Genomic DNA, 22,496 nt, shown 5'->3' with positions numbered 1-22,496 from the left:
TTTCTTCTTGAGTCTCTCTATCATTGTCTGCACATAAAAGGCTGAACAGTTTCTGACATTTTCAGTGAGTCTTCATGAGGTAATCGGCGCTGCTAATACTATGTGCTAACACAAGCTCTCGAAACCCTCTGCTTAGGAGCAGCAGCTCATGTGTGTTTTGTCTCACCCTCTAAAAAAAGTGACAAATTTAACATGCTATAAAAAATTATCTGTGGTATTTTGAGCTAAAACGTCACATACACACTCTGGGGACATCAGAGACTTATTTTACATCTTGTAAAAATGGCATTATACCACCCCTTTAAAATAGTAATAAATACTATAATAGTATATAAATATACTAAAATAACACTACATATAAAATTACAAAATTTATTTTAAAAACAAAATTCTAAATAATAAAATTATACATTTTATTAGGCTATTGTGGCGACCAGGGCAGGCGAGAGCCATGAGGGAACGGCGCGAGGCCGGTGGCGCGAGAGTTAATGAGCGTTATGTTTTATTATGTTGGTGTGGCTGGCAGACGTCCGCAAGGGTCTGCCGGCATTACTTTCGTTTTGTTCTTTGTTTATTTTATTAAAGATTATTGCTTTAACGTTCGCGGTTCCCGTCTCCTTCTTCCCATACATACGAACTACGTTACATTGGTGCCGAAACCCGGGAGGAAGGAGGGACATGCTGTCGGAGAGCCCTCGCTGCTGAGGGGGATGGCGGTGCTGCGGAGTTCGGGCAGCGCGGGAGTGAAGACTGCGAGAGGCTGCCCGAGGCGGTGGTACTGGAGCCTTGTGAAAGGTGGGACGGAGACCCGAATACCGTGCTCCTGGGACGAGGTGGGGTGGCTGCTGTCCTGGAGGGATCGGAGGAGTGCCGTCATCTGCTGTGGGCCGGAGCCTGCTACCGTCCGCCATGAAGGGGAGGAGCAGGGGAAGGCGGACTCGCTGCCGGCTGCCCTCAACCGGAGGAGCCATCGCCGGCCGCCAGGAGGCAGTTGAGGATCGGGCCATCCACCGAGCGTCCAGTGCCATCGCATGGCACCGCGAGGAAGAGCCTCTCGGCAGGCTGAGGACCGAGCGGCAGTGTGTCTGGGAACCGGACCCAGAATTTTTTTTTCTCTCTCGTCCTGTCGCTCCCCTTGCTTCCGTCTCCTTTCTCTCGTCTCGTCTGTCCTTACCCCAGGTGCTGCGGCCGCCGAGACAGGCCCCCGGGGGGGAGTAAGCGCAGTCGCGGGAGTACCCACCCGGCCTGCGAGGGGCGATGGGGGTATGTGGCGACCAGGGCGGGCGAGAGCCGTGAGGGAACGGCGCGAGAGTTAATGAGCTTCACCTGGGAGGCGCACCGGCCTTGAGTCTCTCACGGAGAAGCTCCGGAAGCATAAAAGGAGGAGCGACAACAGTGAAGGACGAGAGAGGACCAGGCCTGGACTTTACGTTATGTTTATTATGTTGGTGTGGCCGGCAGACGTCCGCAAGGGTCTTTACTTTCATTTTGTTCTTTGTTTATTTTATTAAAGATTATTGTTTTAACGTTTGCCGGTTCCCGCCTCCTTCTTCCCGTACATACGAACCACATTACAGCTATATTGTTAGATTTAAATCATAATAAAATGAACACTGGAGCGAAGTATAGTTTTGAACAGTGTGTTTGGCTGTAACACAGTAAGTGTATTCTCTGTTTCTCATTATACTGCCAATTAGGTTTTGATTCTGTAAAATAAAGCTTCAATGTAATCTTTTTTTAATCCCTAGAGCTCCAAGCAAAATTACTGCGATCCAAAGAGCTGCTTCAGGATATTGTATTCCCACATCACCCTTGGGACCCGAGGACAATAACGGTGAGGTTTTACGAACACGTTCAGTAATAGAAATATTGATGTTACATTCGCTGCTTTCATTCTGGTGTGCTGATCCTCTGGGTAAAAGTCAAGGCTAGCAAAATCCTAATACAATATTACAACATATTAGAACATAAACTTTCACCATTTTATTCATTTATTCAAGTTTTAAGCTGTATTCTGCAAGTGGGGACATTTACCATTTCTCTTTTTCATTCAGTCTCTCTCTCTCTCTCTCTCTCTCTCTCTCTCTCACTCTCTCTCTCATGCACACAGTCACACATTCATAGAGAGAGAGAGACAGAGTAAAATCACATTCCTTAGACCCAGGGTGCAGTCACCTTCATACACACAGGGCCATATTTTCTCTTGAAGCAGAAATATTGTTATTCAGGGAAGAAAATGGGGGTTAAGGCCATGACAGAAGGAAGACGGCAATACAAAGACAGCAGTTAAGAGAGAGAGGGGAAGCGATTTGTCAAAAACTGTAAACATGAAGAAGGATTAAATTGTGCATATGAATACTGGATTATTTTTAGTCAGTGGTGAGGCAAGTTATATGATTCTCCGGTTGAAATTTCTGTCAGAGTTGTGGTGTGTATACAGCGCTGCATGGGGAGTAACTGGCTAAAAGTAGCAACACTAATAACTTAACTACATTTTCAGTAGTATGACAGTACTGTAGCTCAGCTGTTTTCGAAATAGCATAGCTTTTCCAGTAACAAGCTACTTTACTAAACAAATAGCAGTGTTGCATGACAAAACATTATTGTTGAAGTTTATGTCAGACTGTATAGTACATGCAGCTTTACCGACCAGGAAACTGAGGCGAATGATCAAATGCACTCCCTAAAATAATGCCAGTAGTTTAGCTTAGCTTTTTCAGTAACTAGCTCTGACATGTAAAAAGCTCACATATTTGTCACATTATACTGAATGCAGCCTTACAGCTGTGTAAGATGAAGCAATAATCAACATGTTTTCTCATGTAGTTTTGGGAAGTCCAATTCTTTGTAGTCAAAATAATTAGTTTATTTGGACAATTCATTTTAATGAACCATCACCGATCGTGATTCACGCTGTGTTTCTGACACAATATAAGTAAAAATTACAGTATGTTATAGATAAATACATCTTTTTTTTTTTTTTTTTTTTTGTTATCACCCCAACTAAGATCCCCATTGCTTTTGTATAGAGAAATGCTGCTCTAATAAATGGATGAACACTACCATTAAAAAATTTGATTGGAAAAATGTCTTGGAAGTCTCTTATGCTCACCAAGGCTGCATTTTATTTGATCAAAATATAGTAAAACAGTAGTATCATGAAATATTATTTTATTGTTATTTTACAATTTTAAATCCCAGTTTTCTTTATTAATATATTATAAAATCTAATTTACTCCTGTGATGGCAAAGCTGAATTTTCATGACCAATTTCACATGATACTTCAGAAATCATTCTAATATGCTGATTTGATGCTCAAGAAACATTTATGATTATTATCAGCGTTAAAAACAGTTGTGCTGCTTGATATTTTTGAGGAAACTATCTTATTATCAGGATTCTTAGAAGAGTAGAAAGGTTAAAAGAACAACATTTTGAAATAGAAATCTTTTGTAGCATTATAAATATATTTTTGCCAATTTGACAGAGCTCAAAGTTTTGTAGTGTATATTAGGTTATAATAAATACATTATAAAAAAAAAACTTAATTATTTTCCCAATATTGCCCATTTAAATAGCTTCTACTCTTAGTTGTTTCTCATTTGTTTTGTACATTGGGTTAAAAACAACCCAAGATGAGTTGAAAATTGACAAACCCAGCAATCGGGTTGTTTTAACCCAGTGGTTGGGTTAAATGTTTGCTCAACCTGCTGGGTTAAAACAACCCAATTGCTCAACCCAACTTGGGTTGTTTTTAACCCAGCATTTTTTTTTTTTTTTTAGAGTGTAGATTACTACTTTTCCCAAAGACTGTTTTTTGTAGAAGTTTGACAACTCTCCAACACTGACAGGTTTGAGTCCTATACTCTTTTTCTCCTAAATAATTTCCTCTCCCTTCTGTCATATACAATCTAATAAAAAAGACTAAAAATAATATATAAGTTGTCTTCGAGACTGTGTCAAGAGGGAAGGAAATGAAAGATGAACACTGATGTGTGTTGTTTGAAGAAGAGGAGGGCAGGTCAAGAGGTGACAGTTCAGATTGCATCACATATGACACACACACAAACACTGCTGTGTGCTTTATGACACCTTTGGATCAATATCTCATCTTCACATGTTCACAAAGAAGATGTGAAAGATTTCATCTTGTGCAAAGGAAAGAGGACTTTGACTTGATACACTGGTCAGTTATGTTTGATGACACTTCATTTTAATATATTTTGCACCGTACTTGCTAGGCAGGATGTACAGCACACTGTGCTGACCTCCAGGAACAATGATAAATGTATGATAGCATAAAAATTATATATTGTTGTTTAGAATCGGTAAAATAAAACAGATGAAACCACTGTAAACAGCTGATGTGTATGTAAAAATTTCTAACCTTTCCAACTCAAAATTTTCTAGTGACTGGTCACATCTAAATTTTTCATTTGGTCCAAGTAAATTTGTGTGAATTGATAAAACTGAAAAATGACCAATCACTAGACAATTTTGAGTTGGGAAGGTTAGAAATGTTTACAGTGTTTGTAAAACTGGTGTAATGCATGACATTTTATTGCTTTTATGTATAAAAAAGCAATTATTACATTTATTAATAATCTTAACAGAATTCTTCCACCAAGTCTGGTTATCTCAACACATTCACATGGCAGTTCGTAAGTATTTTACGTTTTGGCGAATTGGTGGCTTAATTGTATGTATTCGTACAATCTCATTTGTACATTTTCACATGATCTGCTTACGCCCCAGTGGTGGCTAGATTTACTGTAGGGGATGTACTTTTTTTTTTTACTAAAAATTTTACATTTTTTTTTACGATTCACATATGGATTCATACTAAATCGTCACTTCAAAAAATAGTTGTTTTCCCATGAGACTGAGTTTATTTATGATTGTCAAGCAATATAGAATTCAACTGAAGATGCCATGACATTGTGTGTACACTATTATTTTCTTTGAAAAGAAATATATACTTTTGTTCATCAATGATGCATTAAATTGATCTAAAGTGACAATAAACATGTATAATGTTACAAACGATTTCTACTTCAAATAAATGCTATATTTTGAACTATTCATAAAGAATCCTGAAAAAAACAAACAACAACAATAACAACAAAAAACACTGATTTCTGAAGGATCATGTGACACTGAAGACTGGAGTAATGATGCTTTGCATCACAGGAATAAATTACATTTTAAAATGTATTAAAATAGAAATCAGTTTTGTAATTATAATCATATTTCACAATATGTTTTACTGTATTGTTGATACAATAAATCCAGCCATGGTGAGCATAAGAGACCTTTTAAAAAAAAATCCTACTGACCCCAAACTTTTGAATGGTAGTGTATATGGTTAAAAACTAAAAAATCATTTCAATAAGAAGGTAAAAGACCAAAACCATCAAAAGTTACAGTAACACTATTCCGATGGTCCACTTTAGACATTTTACTACTAAGTAACTTACTTGTCAACTAACTCTCAGTAGAGTATTACCAGGGATGGGCAGTATTTATGATACATGTATTTCAAATACAAAATAGTATTTTGTCATTTGTATTTGATAGGGTTGATGAAAATGGCTTTGTATTTTGTATCAAAATACTTTAATGTTTAGTATTTTTGTACTTTTAAAATACTGTAAAATACTTTGTAAAAAGTCTACATGATGACATCATAAAATTGCGGCCTCTGATTGGTGCCTACTCAGTAGTTTGCCCAGACTTGTTGAGATCAGAACAGAAAATTGATCCATATGGAAGAAGGTGGTGAAGATAAGAAACATGCAGGCTGCCAGCTTTCCATCAATTTTTAGCATAAATATAATATAATTTTTAATGGTTCATGTTAAGTTTTGGTGTTTGTTTTGGTAGCCTAGGCTAAATAGTTTACCAATTTACATAATGTTCTTGAAAACTATTATAATGAGCAGCAGCCCCCTATATTTATGATTAACAATCAAATGATTAACTAGTTGCTATGAACACGGGTGCCATCAGTTGTCTTCTTATGAATGACTTGTCTGTCACCGAGTCAGTGTTGCTGATGCAAAGTAGGCCCTTCGTTACCAAACACCAAGTAACTAAATTAGGATACAATTATGAGTCATTCGCAAACATTAAACTGTTGGTTACTTTAAACTAAATTTCATCACAGGGATTTGTGAATATTTGATCAGTTAAAGCCACAATATGTAATTTTTTGCCGCTAGAGGTCGCTTATTCAAAACAAATGCGCAGCTTGATGATTTTGCGGAATTAATGGGAGGTGTTGTCTTCACGTCTACAGCCGGTGGAAAAGAATTGAGATAGGGCTCAGGCAGAAATCATATTCATGGATGAGATTATTAACGTTACTGTAAGCAGAGCATGGCCGAGTGCTGTGAGAGCATTAACGAGGCCGCTGGAACGATTGCTAATGAGAGACGAGCGCGACACACGTCTCAACAGCAGCTTTGACCTTTTATTATAACACAGTCGCTGCTTCCGTTTCTTTCAGTCATTCGTATTTGGGGTAAAGCAGCACTCTTTTATCATGTTAGACATATTTATGTGTTTAAAGTTGTTATAGTGCTACTCTGTGCGTTCGCTCGGCGGCTACTATGAGACACTTGTTGCACGCTGCAGTAAGCTAGATCCATATTAGGCATGGTAAAACATGGTACTCATGGTAAATCAAGAAAACAAGATTCAAACAAAAAGACTTACAGTGTTGAGCTATATAACAATGATTAGTTTTCTGTCAATGAATGTATCCAAACAGTTCCCAATCTGTCTAATAAAATACATAACATACTAAGGCGTCTTTGATGTTTCCATGGTTTCTACAAAATAAAACCGGAAATCGAGGGTAATGATGTTATTGATAGGTGATGCACAGACACGGTCCATGCCCTGGTTAAAATAGCTTATTTTTCTGGATTTAAACATTCTTGGAAACATTTGGGATAATGTAAGTACACAAGTCAACAAAATAACATTGTTCTAGTGGTTTTTGGATATTTTAATCTAAATCCTACATATTGTGCCCTTAACTGGTTTCATATGTCAGATTTATTGCATGACTCAAGCAGAGAAAAGCTGCTGCTATCAAACATTGTTTACTTAATCAACTGAGTCAGTGTAATGGTGAAGGAATAATCGATCAAATAGGCCAACTGATGGAAGGTTTGTGAAGAAATTTCATGCTCCCTTGTAAAAGTATTTTGTAGTATTTTTAAAATACAAAAATACTGTACAGTAGTTTATTTTGATACATTTTTGGCTGCTATATTTTGTAGTTTATTTTGATACACTTAAAATTAAGGTATTTGGTATTTTATTTTAAAATACATTTTGATGTATTTTTGCCCAACCCTGAGTATTACTAGACTGTCTGCTTACTAACACTTTATTTTAATGGTCCCCCAACAGACACTGAATATACATATGTAGCGAAAATTAACTCAAAGGGGAAATATTAATAATTATTCATAACTAATTATGATTATTAATTATGATTAATTATGAATATGCAAATCCGTTAATCAGATTAACTGGACGTAGCTACATTAAAATTAACATTACAATCAGTTAACCTGTTCGTCCAGTGAACGCTCAGTGTTGATTGTTTATTAATTCTAAGAAATGTCAATTTCCAAGTTATGGAAAAATAATATTTCTTATTGTACTGTACTACTCAGAGCACGTAGTCCGGATCTATCACTTAAGAGGCAATTCATTAGCAGACGGAGTCAGAACCAAACATGTATTGTGCACAATCTTTATTAACTAACTCACAAACACATAACTAAACTAACAAACACATAACATAACATACATAAAGGGTCACACACACACACACACACACACACACACACACACACACACACACACACACGCAAGTCAGAATGAGTAATGATAGTGTTGAACCGGAAGAGATGCTGTTACTAGAGCTACATGAAATGTCAAAGGCAATCTGGAAAGGAATCATCAGTTTCTTCAGCAATAGCAAGGTAAGTCTTACAAATTAATACTAACTCGCTGTTTAGTGTTAAAATGTACGATACTTGCAAGATGCCCTTAGGCTGAGGAGCATCGGTTCTGCCATCTGAGGAGAGATCTTGGGTGATTCAGTCCGAAGTTATTGCCAGTTTTTCCATGTTGGATGAGGAGCACATGGCTCGTTTGTAGGCCGAGGCCTACAGGCCTTGCAGGCCTGGCCTAGGCCGGCCGCAAGGAGATCGATTCGGTCGTTCAGAAGCAAGGAGAAAAAGAGAGGGAGTGGCACTGTTCGCTGGTTTTTAACCTCTGGTCAAAGTCACACCTCTCAGTTGTTGACCGGACCAATGAAGATGTTGTAATTCTGGGTGGCAACACCCCTCCTGTCAGGGCTTTTACAACCCAGAAAGATTAACAAGCTGAGTTCTTGAATCAGAACTATTAAAGATTCTTTTAATACTGATGTGTTGCACAGGTATGGATGTACCGCATACACAAGCATTTAAATCTTCCCGCTACGAACGTATAGACACTAAACATGGCATGATTGAAGTTACCGTGCAGGTCATAACATTTAACAATCATCAAACATGTAAATACAATGAGTACAATACAACATCAGTAATAATGGATACCATCTCCTGAGAAGGATTCATTTATAGCACAGTCTGTCTATACATTAATGCCATAGAGTCTGTGTTCTGTGTGGAAAATGCAGGGAAGATGCAGATTTTCTGTGTCTCTACTCTGTTCTCCATGCGGCAACCGCATTCCTCGGCGCAATAAACTTGTAACTGAAAACTTCCAGGGGGATGGGGACAGACTCCAGAGTGAGCTTAAAACTATTGGTTAACTAACCAATAATTGTGTCTGATTTGCCTCAGTCATTACACATAACTTTGCAACATGTCAACTTATTGTACTTATCCAAACCCTAACAACTAACCATAACAGTCTACTACAGTCTAATATTCTAATGAGAGTTAGTTGACATGTTGTTGCAAAGCACTGGCATCAAGTTTTGATGCAGTTTTACATAATATGTGACATGCAGTTTGCATCTAGTATAAATGCATTGTTAAAGTTTAAAACTTTCTGTTGTATAATCCTTTATTAGAGCCCCTTATGGCTGTACAGAAAAGTGAATATAAATGATGCTTTTGTCCCTGTCTTGAATGTGAATAGCTTCTTTCTCACATTAGCAACTGGGTTTTAGCATAAAGTGTTTATGTGGCTCTCAGGAGTGCTACTTCCAAACCATCACATCAATAATAATTATGTTTCTTCATCTCTAGTGTATCTTGATAAATAAACTTTATGAGGAGAAGACTTGCCATGCCTTATATAACAATCAATTCAGTATAAATCACTTGTGCTGTATTATTCCTTATTTGTACGTCACTTTAGACTAAATCATCTGCTAAATGAATAAATGTAAGTGTAAAATAAATGCAAAATTTTGCTGTATTTAGGTTGCCATGTTCATGTTGGTGTTTCCGTTGTTGTTATTTTTGCTCACCTTCTAAAAAGAAAGCTTAGACCAACTTAAAATGTATTGATTGGTTCTATATGTGCAGTGTTGGTCTATTATCTGGTTAACATTGTTGTTTTCTCAGGCAGTGTTGAGGAACCTGCTTTGAAACTGAGGCTTCCCAAAATTACAATCGTATTTAAATTAGTTAAACTACATAAAGCAACTGTTTAGTGAATTGTCTGAAGGAACAGTTCTCTAAAATTAACTGAAATTCACAGCTCAGTTAAACTACTTAAAAGTGTATTTAGTTAGTATCACTACTTTCAGTTTGCATTTAGACCAACTTGACAACTAGAGTATTAACTTGTCAACAAGGTGTCCAAAACATATCTTATTAAAACAATAATCACTGTGAAGCCGTGGTTTACAGTGAATTTATAACAGGGGTGTTGTTAAAGTGTTACCACACAATACAAATATTAAAGCCAAAAAAATATGTATCAATGCAACTTTCATAAAGTAAAATCATTAAAAGCCTTCCTTCCACTGGAAAAAATAGACACTGACTGTGAACAGCAACAGAAGTTACATTTATTAACTCATTAGATGGCAGCGAAGATTGTCTTTACGAGCGCCTCACTCAGTCGCAAAGTCTTTTATATTGAAACTTGTTGGGAACATGGAACAAGTGACAAATGCTTTGACTAGCGCTGTCCCATTAAATGTTAAAAGGACAAGATACTTATGTAATAAGTACAGTAAAAACTGTATGTTTTTGGGAATTTTACAGCAGCTTCGAACACAGCTCAACCGATCAGAATCAAGCGCCAGAACTATCCGTTTTATAATGTAGTGTTAAACCCAGAAATATGATAGTCAAGTGAGTTGGTGAACCAGCTTAGCCAGTCTAGACAGCAGGATTTTAGCCTGTAACACTTTATCTTTCTCAACATACGCAAAACTGTGTCTCTTTGAGCCTCTCTCATTCAGTTTTTCTGTCGCACCTCAAATTAGATCCAATCACATCTCATTTTCATGCTGAAACACCAGCGTTTTAGTTTCTAGTGCTGTCACCTGTGATGTGTTGAAGTGTGGCCCCTTCATACCTCCCCTAATTATATCTCCCAGCATGCAGTGGGGAAAGTTAAATGAATGTAAACGTTGCCAAACGCTAGCTTGTTAGCGTCTAAAAGGCTCATGTTGGCATGACGAGAGCGACAGGTGCTCTTGCTGTCGTTGGCTGCAGTGTGTCTGTATTATTCCGGCTTACTTAAGAGCAGAAAAAAGGCCAATCAGTTGGGTTTTCAAGCCTCCAGCTAGGCCCAGCCTGTATAATGAGATCGTGCGCTGATGCTAGGCAGATAAAGTACCAGAGCAGTCGCAAATTAGGGCCATAGATGGAACAGAGATGATGTCACAATGCCAGGAGTTTCACAGCACAGTCAGGGATGTTGTTTTGTTTGGCCAGAATTAGATTGTATTTTTACATCTTGTATGATGTTCCTGGGAGACTGTTACAGACACAGTGAAGGCCTCTTCTGTTTTGGAGCTCTTTTTAGCTTTAACAGGAAGCATTTGTTGACCTGCATCCTCAAGCACTGATCGCAGTATTAGCTGAAGAAAAAAAAAAAAAGATGTAGCTATACACTGCTACTACTTTGTTTCATTTGGAATGTGCTATCCATCCATCCATCCATCCATCCATCCAAATAGCATGGTATTACTATCTGATACTATAACTGAAGCATGAACCACTATAGTGCATTTTTGTATTGTTAAACGGTGAAAATTCTGTCATTTATTACTTACCCTCATACCGTTCCACACCCATAAGACCTTCGTTAATCTTCAAAACACAAATTAAGATATTTTAGTTGAAATCCGATGGCTCCGTGAGGCCTTCATAGGGAGCAATGACATTTCCTCTCTCAAGATCCATAAAGATACTAAAAACATATTTAAATCAGTTCATGTGAGTACAGTGGTTCAATATTAATATTATATACGACTTATTAAGTGATGGCCAATTTCAAAACAATGCTTCAGGAAGCATCGGAGCACAAATGAATCAGTGTATCAAATCATGATTCAGATCGCGTGTCAAACTGCCAACGGCTGAAATCACATGACTTTGGCGCTCTGAACAGCAGATGCAATACACTGACTCATTGTGTTCCGATGCTTCCTGACGCATTGTTTTGAAATTGTTTTTTTTTTGGCACACCAAAAATATTCTTGTCGCTATATAATATTAATATTGAGCCACTGTACTCACATGTACCGATTTAAGTTTTTAGTACCTTTATGGATATTGAGAGAGGAAATGTCATTGCTCCCTATGAAGGCCTCACGGAGCCATCGGATTTCAACAAAAATATCTTAATTTGTGTTCCGAAGATTAACGAAGGTCTTACGGGTGTGGAACGGCATGAGGGTGAGTAATAAATGACAGAATTTTCATTTTTGGGTGAACTAACCCTTTAACTCTGGCAGCCTAGACGAATGAAGTAGTAGAAGCATTTTCACAGACGGTTTTCACAGCTTTAATTGTAGCCATCTGAAAGGTTATTTCGGTACCCTGTGTGCACACAAACACAGGCTGAAGCAATGGCCCCAAACAATACTGATTTCAGATCCAGCCTTAGACATTTACCTCCACTCATGCTGGGAGGATCTGAACTTATTTTTAGCTGGCATTTCTAGAGGTCTGAAACAATTTTACTAAATTCTGTGCAGAAACTGGATATTATATGTCTGAGATAATTTTTCTCCTATATACTGGCCGTCTCTGCAGGGTGTCAGAAAGAGGAGAGGTAGGCAGCGAGCAAGAAAATGTAACATGAAATAAAATAAAACCTCTCATATAATATTTAATTTTACCTCCTGAGGGTGACAATCAATAATTCCTGAAAGTTAAGCATTTCCTTTCATTGGCCATTTTTTGAAAAGGAAAAACATGGCTACAATTCTTAAGAGTTCTAGGCCCTGTTTTGTACCCTATTAGTGGAAAGTGCAAATAGAGGGTGTCTCCATCTGTGGGAGAAAAAGAAAAGAAGGAGAGAAAGTGTTGATGAAACAGAGTGTATATAGCCTGTGGCCGTTTAATGTTTGCCATACTGTGATTGTAATTAAATCTACGTGCTGCCAGTATGTGCTGGCAGAAACTCTGGCCCTACACTCCTCAACAAACCTATTCCCATCTGCCACACACGCTTCTAACACAGACACCTACAGGACATTTGGAGAACAGAGGAGGAACGTGTGCCCCCCTCTCTCTCTTTCTGTACCTCACTCACTGAACAAACAGGGCTTTAGGACCTTGCAGCTGAGCAAAATGCAGCTTAAAAAGAGTTTCTTCTAATGTGTGTTCATGAATATCTCAAGGCTGGTAACCAGAAGGTTGCTGCTTGGATCCCATCAAGGAGTAACCCATCATTTTGAGCTTGAGCAAGGCATTTAACCCCAGGAAACCTCAGAAATCTCACTCACAGACCATCCACAGTCTGTTCACTGACCATCTAATTGATATTGCATACAAACATGGCAAGAACAGCTGTAACTTGTTGTGAATGCCTGTTTTAACTTCTAGGAGTCTGGATGCACAACTGACTTTTCTCAGTTGTTTACAAAGTATCAGATGGCTAAAATGCACACTTTTGAACTAGAACTAATCACTAGATTTGGAAAAGTTTGAGGTTTGAGGCATTTGAAATAAGTACTTTTAGCATCCTGCTAATTTCTTAGGGTGCGTTCACACTCGTAGTTCGGTTCGTTTGGTTCATTTGGTCCGGACCAAAGAAAAAAAAAACATTTAGTCCTGGTCCGGTTAGCGTTCACATTGGCAATTTTATCACCGAACCAAAAGATACCGAACCTTAAGGCATAGGGATACATTCACAACGTGATTGGTCGGATTTTATAACGTATTGCCTATTTTGAGACGGAACTTACCGAACATCCAAAACAGTGCTGTTTTCTGAGGTAAATGCGCTCGTTGTGTGTGCGTAGCGGTGCGTAGCCTGCATGCGATGGTATTTTGGCCAGCTGGGAACTCGTGAAGAGCTTATAAAATGTGTAAAGTAGTCAAAACACCGGCGGGAATCCATCCGTCACACACACAAATGATCTGCTGCATGGAGACGCAAGTCTGATGCCTGTGATGGGCAAACTCGCGACTATGACAAAAAAAAAAAAAAAAAAAAAACCGACATGCGTGAGGATTAGGGTGACCACCAACAAACAAACCAAATGTGGGACGATTAGTAAGTTTGTGTGGGACAATGTGGGACATATTACCAACACTAAAACACAACCTGAAGCTGTTATATAATGTCTATCTAACTTAATAACAACATTTGTAATCTTCCTTTCAGCTGATAAAAATACTTTGCTCTTTAGTCCCTTCCAGAAAACACCATTACATCACACTATAACAAAACATGTCTTTATTTTACATGTAATTTAAATTAAACATCACTGACCCTAAAGGCAGCAGGCATCATGCAGATAACTATTTTTAATAAGGTGACCAGATTTCTGAAATGGAAACTGGGGACATTTCCTATTCGAGTGATCAAAATATCACCAAAATCGAATTTGTTATTATCTATTTAAAAACAGGGACAATACATTTTTGAATGTTTTTGTTTTTAATTGTTGTGGGTTCCTTATAGGCTATTATTACATTAATAATTATGATTTAGTTTTATTATTAGGATTTTTGCTCTGGTCTAAATACAATTCACCAAAAAAACTTTTACACGATTAATAGTAACCTGTAAAAGCAGTTCAAAACAATATGTCTGTTATAACATTAGTGTGACTTTACAAAAGCACATTACATTACAAAAATAAAACATAAATATAAGAAGATTTCCAGGACATTTCAGGTGGCAGAACATCAAAAACGGGTCTGTCACCCTATTTTTGAAACAGTTTTGACCAAGTCCAACTCCGCTCTACATTTGGATTGACAGCGTCACATCCTAGTGACCAATGTTTACTCCTTTCTTTTCAACCATTGGATAGGATTTAAAAAACGGCTGTTGGGATGTTACTTCTGTCGAAGCGCTGGTAGGTGAAAAACTACGCAGCAAAAAAAAATAAATTTAATGCTTTCTTAAAAAGTCAAAATAACGCAAGCACGCGTTTTCTAAATATTATAATTAAAAACCAACAAACTGATGAAAATGCGGGACATTTTCTCAATATGCGACGTGCGGGACAAGGAGTCAAAATGCTGTGCGGTACAACGCAAAGCGGGACGGGTGGTCACCCTAGTGAGGATTCTGTCCTTTTTAGGGTCTCGTCTTCCTGTTTTTGGTTCGGTTACATGTCTTTGGTCTGTGTTGCGTTCATATATCATTCGAACCGCACCAGAGTTCGTTTAGAAGCGGACCGAGACCCAGGCCCGGTACTAGGCTTGCTGGACTGGGGGGTCAATCACAAATTTTGGTAGGGCAGCATTTTCTAGGCTAATATTCATAGCTAACTTTTTGTTTTTTTGATTCATCAAGAATCGTCTTGTGGCTAACAAATTATAGGCTATAGCCTAATTTGTACTGGCTATGTAGGCCATGTGAATTATTTATGGACATAATAAGGGGCGGAGCCAGACATTGTAAACATTCGGGGCTTAACCGAAATCTATATTTGTCCAATGACATTTTAATTTACTGACATGAAAGGAGCGTTTTTTGTAGTATTCTTGGTTAAAGTTCATAAAATGTACAGAAATTTTTGTGTATTTTAAGGTTAAATGCATCAGTCTGGTGAACTTTGGAAGCTCAAAACTGAGAGCTTCAACCCATGTACAGAGTGCAAATGGAACAAAGAAACAGCATTGACTTGTACCTGGTCATGAAAGAGGGCTCAAACATCTTTTTAGTTGTGATATAGAGTCTCAGTCTACATTGTATTTTCGGATGCACACTTCTCTTTAAAACACGCAGCACAGAAACCTCAAACCTGAAAGATTCAGGGATTTTGGAAAAACATTTGGGGTTCCAGCCCCCTTAGCCCACCCCTAGCGCCGCCCCTGGATATAATGTTCAAATTATCCATTGTTAACGAAATTACTGAGGAAATGTTCGCTGACAGCTATCTCAGCATGCAGAAAATATGTTCGGCTGATGCAGATGTGATCCTCATTGTGATATTTTTTTTAGGCTACTTGCTTGAAGATTAGGTGTACACTTGTTTTCGACGTGTTTTCAGATTAATGTTCGTTACTTCCCAGTTCGCATGTTTTTGGATTTTAAGTCCATTTTTGTGAGATTAAATATCATTATAAGCTTAATATTCACTTTTTTTTCTGTGATTAAAGTGGCCGATCCTTATTCAATAGATAAGACGTTTTTAATGTTTATGTAGGCTTATTCATTTTTATTGTTGGCTGCACATTTTTGGGGGGGCACAAGGAAATTCTGGCCCCCCCCCTAGACCCGGCCCTGCCGAGACCCATCTTTTCAGCGGTCTCGGTCCGCTTGTTTGGTGCGCACCAGGGTTCGGATGGCAGCGTTCACATATGCTCAAATTAACCCCACTATCCGAGCAATCGCACCAGGGTTCGTTTTAATCGAACCAAACATGACAAGTGTGAATGCACTCTTAGTTTACATTTACATTAATGTGTTTGACAGACACTTTTATCCAAAGCAACTTGCACTGCATTGAAGGTATACATTTTTATCAGTTCATGCATTTTCTGGGAATGATACACATGACCTTCGCATTGCTAGGGTTGTCATCTGCACAGCTGTTCACTTTTTCTTTTTCTTTTTTTGAGAGAGAGAGAGAAAAAGAAAGAGAGATATATATATTTTTTTTTTTTATCATCATCAATTTCTAATTTACTCGCCCCTAAACAAAGAAACTGTGGTTGTGGTAGCATTTTGTCTAATTCTTCTGAAGCACACTGAATTGTGCGAGCACGAGATGATGTGAATAACGCCCACTGCTGTGATTGGCTAACATCTTTCCACTTGAAATAGCTACGTATTACTCTCTCGAAAACTTTTAGCACATTTTTACTATTACAGCTCTCAAGGTTAACTAATCGTGAAAAGTGTTGCATTACATTTTGATCTATGGCATTATATTTATATCATGGTTGCAGTAACATGTTGTTGAGCGCATGAAAGCAGTGATCTTGTCATTGCAACTCAATTTCTGCACACTAACGAATGCTTTCATCGTAACTAACAGTGCAAACGAATTGTAACTAAAAGATTCGTTGAATAAAACGGGTGCGTTTTTGGCGCGTCCAGAACTCAGTCACTGATAAACTCGAGCTGTTTGATTGACAGCTCTAGCGATTGTAAAAGGAGCGTTCTTTGATCACTTTCTATATGATTTATGATTTTCGTGATGATCTATATGATTTATGACTTTCATCCTACTAAGAGAAACAACATGAAGTTGATCGTTTAGTCTCTGGCTTGATTTACTGACACATAGACACAGAACATCTGACTGTACATGAATCATTACATATCAGATCAGGCATTAGAATTAACACAGTTACTTACATGTTGTTGCATTACTGTCAAGTCCATATCGTAAAAGATATCGTGCAAAGCCTGCTCTGAAATGCAATTGATTTACCAAAGAATCCACAGTGAAATGTACCGAATAGAAATAAATAAAACTCAACTGAGACATTCACATTGTTGAAAATAACCATATTCCCAGCATTAGGATCCTTTGAAGGGTAATGTTATTTATGTACTGAATTCTCTCATCCTCATCTCACTAACACACCAATGGGTGGGGCTAACATTGCAATGATGAAGTAGGCATTGATTTCTTCTGCGGAGGTGGATTTTTACCTATCCAAATTCCAGGATCAGTCGTTCGATGGTCCTGGTGTGAATAAAAACTTTTATTGGACTAACAAGGAAGTTTTCAGTTCTGAAACTTACAGGATATTCTTATTACATATCAAAAGCTCAAAGAAAAGTTGATTTCTCAATTCATGACTCCTGTAATGGTGCTTCATTTGGCTATAATATAAATGTTTCGAAATATTTAGAAAATACACAGCCCGAGCCAAAAAAAATTATTATGTTTGGATTTAAATAGGCAAATGCTTAAAAGTCTATGATTGGTTCATTATTATTACAGTGATTATTATGTTTCTAGCATGTTATATGTTTGGCAACAGTTCTTCTAACCCAAATTTATGGAGTGTGTAGCTTTTCCTTTTGAAGAATCATTTTCACACATGAATTGGCACCTCTGAGTCCAGATCTTAAATTCATTGAAAGTCTTTGGGATGTGCTGGAGGAGACTTTACAGAGTGCTCACCTCTTGCATTGTCAATACAAGATCATGACCAAAAATGATGCACCTCTTGATGGAAATAACGTCACAACATTTATTTCCATTAAAACCGGCGAGTTTCAGCTCCAGAGGCTTCCTGAGGTGCTGCAATCAGTTTGAGCCCGAGTCTGATAATGACAGTCAAAAAGAACAAGCTAATCAACCCAAGCTAAATAACTCTCTTTGGAGTGGACTTGATGTAGGCTACTTTGCAGATCTTTTTCATGCTCAAACAGCAACATCACACACTAAAGAAAGTTGAAAATGTAAAAAAAAACAAAAAGAAAAAAAAAGCATACAGTAATATGTCTTCTTTCATTTTTCATTATGAGAGCACAAATACAGTAGATTTTAACCTACAAACTTGCTTCATCCTGACAAAAGTCAACAGAACATGTATACACACACTGCCATTTAGTGTAATTGCAGCAGACACAATCAACTCACTCTTGTTCTCTCAGCCACTTTTGAGTCTGTTCACACCAGCATGCTGAAACCACTGAATGGTAATGTCTGAATGATATCAGTAGATATAACACTTCAGGTGTACATTTAACTCAGCGAGAACGGCGGGAACCCAGTGTGAATGATTACAGCGCATGAAAGCAGCCTTCTGTACAGGACGACTAACTCTGGCGATGTTTATTTCTGAATATCAGTTCACTGACCGCAGGTGCAGGACGACTGTAAAGAGCCGTGTGGACACTTTCTCTTTCTTTCTCACTCTCTCTCAGCCTGAATGTGCCTTTTAGCACTGCAGGATATCAGTTCTCTTTCTGTCTTTCACTGGACATTACAGGTCACCTGTTAGAGACGCTGTCTGTGTGTGTGTGTGTGTGTGTGTGTGTGTGTGTGTGTGTGTGTGTGTGTGTGTGTGTGTAAGGAGAGCTGTTGGATTACAGTATTTAAGGTGTATTCAAGGGAAATACAGTGAGATATTTTAAGAGGTGCAGATGGAGGTGGAGGGAATGGAGGGTGGACAGTAAATGCTGTAATTATGGGGTTCATGTGTGTATGTCTGCCCCCAAAAGAACAAAAATCCCTCTCTGATCAAATGCATCACATCACCATGAACACTAACCTTGCTTGCCCATCAAATCTGGTGCATGGTTATGCTTTTTGTGCATGTGTCAGTGTATGTGTGTAAATATACTGTGAACCCCAATGCTCAAAATACTTAACTGATTTGAGTAGGACAAACTTAAATTGAACAAATTAGTTCAGTTAAATTAACTGTTGAGTATTTAGAACTTTCCTTTTCTCTTTTGAGTTCACAACACTGACCTATTTCATGTAATCTAAACTGTTTCATTGTTTTGAGTTTTATGAACTAATTTCTTTTAATTTAGACTAACTTAAGTTTAACTTAAACTGGGCTGGGATTTCTGTTTTCCAGCATCCTTTGCCAATGGCACTTGAAAGGGAAAGTAAATGCTAAAATTAAGTGTTATATAATGTTTTTTTGCACAAGATTAATGGTAAGGGAGATTTAGTAGTGATTAATGATTTGTTATGCTAATTTAGAAGAGTTTCTGTTAATGTGAGTTTTTGGAGAGCTACCATCATGGTGACAAGTGCCGCATGCTGCATGGTTTGAGAGCAAGTTACATGTTTTAAATTGCTGTACTCATTCAGTAAGTGCTATACCATGCTATTGTTAACATGTTAGAAAATGAGCAAGTTGCCATTTTCTGAATTTTTTTTTTTATTAGGGTTTACAGTGAAGTAAATAACTCACTTGATTTGCAAGAACTCAAAATAAAAAAGTTAATTAACTAAATCTTCTATGTTAATTGCTATCAAAATGTGTCTTAGCTAACTCAGTACTTCAAGTTAGGAGCAATTAATATGCATGAGTACTACAAACTCAAAAGTAACTTAAAATTGGGAACATCATAACTCAAAAAAATTTATGTAACTGATTACTTCTTTTTTTTTTTTTTTGAGTTGGTCAAACTTATTCGGGTTTACAGAATGTAAAGTACGACCCAATTTTTGTATGATTTAGCTACAAAAAACTGCCAAGTTTACCAAATTTGAGTTAGAATAGTTTATAAGAGCACAATTATGAGCATAATGAGGCTGTAAAAGCTTATCTTTTCGGCGTGATGACGTTTAATGTTCCCATTTAGCCTCTTGTTAGCAACCGCCTGTAGGGAACAGCACATTTCAGGGCCCAGTTTATAGCCGGGCCCCTCTCTGTCCATAACAGTGGACAAAGGTTTGCTACATTTTAATTTGGATCTTGGTGGACTAACACAAACAAACTGTCCAACGGCATCAGATAAAGATGTAAGGACAACATCCAGACACCTCTTAGAGGGCAAGAAGAAGACCTCTTGTACCAAGCTTGGGAAGGACAAGACTTCTCATTGGTCCACATGCAGTTTCTGACCTTCACCCGTCTAGAGACTATTTCCTAAGGTTGGCCAGAGACTGCCATAAAAATTCCTCAGGACCTCAGCAGCAGTGGGTGAAACAAAGAGATATCGCAGTGATCCATCCAAATCCATTCATAACTATGTTTGGAAAATTTTAATCTAATGCAAACTACACATATATATTTCATACTTACTCACATAAACAAGTATTGTCAGTGACAGCTATTTGTAGTGCAACATCTGACACAAATTCAGCTGTTAATGTACAATTGAATGAATGCATGACAGTTCAATCTTTTTCCATCATGTTTAGTGTCTGTTTGTTTAGAATATTGCCAAAGGTATTCTGGTGGTGGTTTGAAAAGTGAGGAATGCATTGGTAAACTTTAAAGGGGCTCTATGTAAGATTTTTACTTTAATAAAGCATAAAAATTCCCCGATATGTTTGCAGATATTTAAGAAACATGTTAAGTTCACCTACTTGTTTCTCAGAAAAACAATGCTACAGCCAGATATTCTACTTTGAAAATGTGCGTTCCGTGTCAGAATGTCTGTCTTTGTTTTGGTCTGTGCGAAACCATGTGCTACCAGATTATCCAATAGTATTTCGACATCACAGGTTGCCAGTCGGCGGAAAACACCGCGTATTGCAACCATGGAAACCAACAAACAAACTGGGTCAGAGAATCGCAGATTCATCCATCTAAATATCTCTATTAACAACAGCATATTAAAACAGATAAATCAACTCATCAGCTTACAGTGTGTAAGTCACCTATTGTTGCTGGCAACTCGTGTCTTTGAACGAGGGGGCGGGCCAAACAATATTTTGAATTTGGACTGCAGTACCTATTTTGAACACTGGGTGTCATTCCTACATAGAGCCCCTTTAAAGACACTGTAAAGACTTCCAACTTTGTGCTTTATGCAAATGAGTTCCACATGAGAAAGAAGGGTGGGCCACACTGTGTGTGTCCCCTCTGATGCCAGCAGCCAATCACTGCACTCGAATGGAGAAGCGCCAAAATTGCAATCTCCTCCTCGTCGGAAAGCGATAAAGGTACCCTTTCAACAGACACTCCTCATTCTGGGTCTCAACTCTGTAAGGAGTGAGACATTAACAGATATCTCGTTCTGAGTCTCCCATCGGATGAGACATAACAGATACACTGTTCTGGGTCTCAACTCTGTAAGGAGTAAGACACTAACAGATATGCTGTTCTGAGTCCCGGCTTGCGAAGCTGAGACACTAACAGATACAACACCGTTCTGAGCCTCTGGTCTGGAGACACCAAAAGGTCCCACGGTCTGAGTCTGCAGCTTGTGAGGCAGCAACAGAGACGACCACGTTCTGAGCCTCCAGCCTGTGAGGAAAGAGACATTAACAAACACTACGTTCAGAGTTTCTGTCCAGCGAGACAGTAACAACATCTGCAACAAGGTTAAGCTCAGGAGAGCAAACCTTCACTCCAACATACCTTCATCTGCATGTTTCAGATTGTTAAGGACCTTCTGCACCTACACCAGGGCCTCATGTGTGCGTTCCAGATTTTAGGACCCTTTGGTGCTCCAGGAGATCAGCATCCCACAGAGCTTCATGTTCAAGGCTGTTGAAACAGATTCCGGCTCCTCTCCCCACTGCATTGTCACCCAGCACAACCAGTGGAAAACGTCACCATCACCAGACTCAACCAAGTGGAACGTAAATATCACTTAACCAAACCTTTTTCCAGAGACCTTGGCATTGTTGTATATTATCAGTATATAATTTCTTAATTCCCTTTAGATGTAATATAGTTGATGTTAGGTATTAACAAATAATCTTTTGTGTATTTGTTTAGTGCATAATAAGGTTCTCTACCTTATTATTTTCAGAGAAACAGTTTATCTTTCCGTAAGATAACGTAACTCTTCCATAGCCACACTCAACTTAATCATTTGTATTCTATGTATCTTATGCTCTTTATTCCTTTATCATTCATGGTATTCATTTAGTAGTTGTGTTAGTTATTCTTGTTTATCTTTTTGTTAATAAAATTTATTTTATTACACTTGTGTCTTCCTTGTGCTGATAATACAAAAGAGGCTCTACAAGTTAGCAATCTCACCAATCTTTCAAATAGATCAGCTTACCACTTTATATTAATTCTAAATGAATGAAAAGCCTATGTTGAGAGTGTTCTCATGCTGCCAAGGTATAAGTAAAATGTTCGTCATGCAAGCTGCATGCATGCTTCGGATCATGTGAGTATAGTATTTATTTGGATGTTTACATTTGATTCTGAATGAGTTTGATAGTATGCTCTGTGACTAATGGGCTAATGCTACA

The sequence above is a fragment of the Megalobrama amblycephala genome, linkage group LG17 (genome assembly GCF_018812025.1).
Source record: "Megalobrama amblycephala isolate DHTTF-2021 linkage group LG17, ASM1881202v1, whole genome shotgun sequence".
Lineage (NCBI taxonomy): Eukaryota > Metazoa > Chordata > Actinopteri > Cypriniformes > Xenocyprididae > Megalobrama > Megalobrama amblycephala.
Note: the sequence above shows the minus strand (reverse complement) of the source record.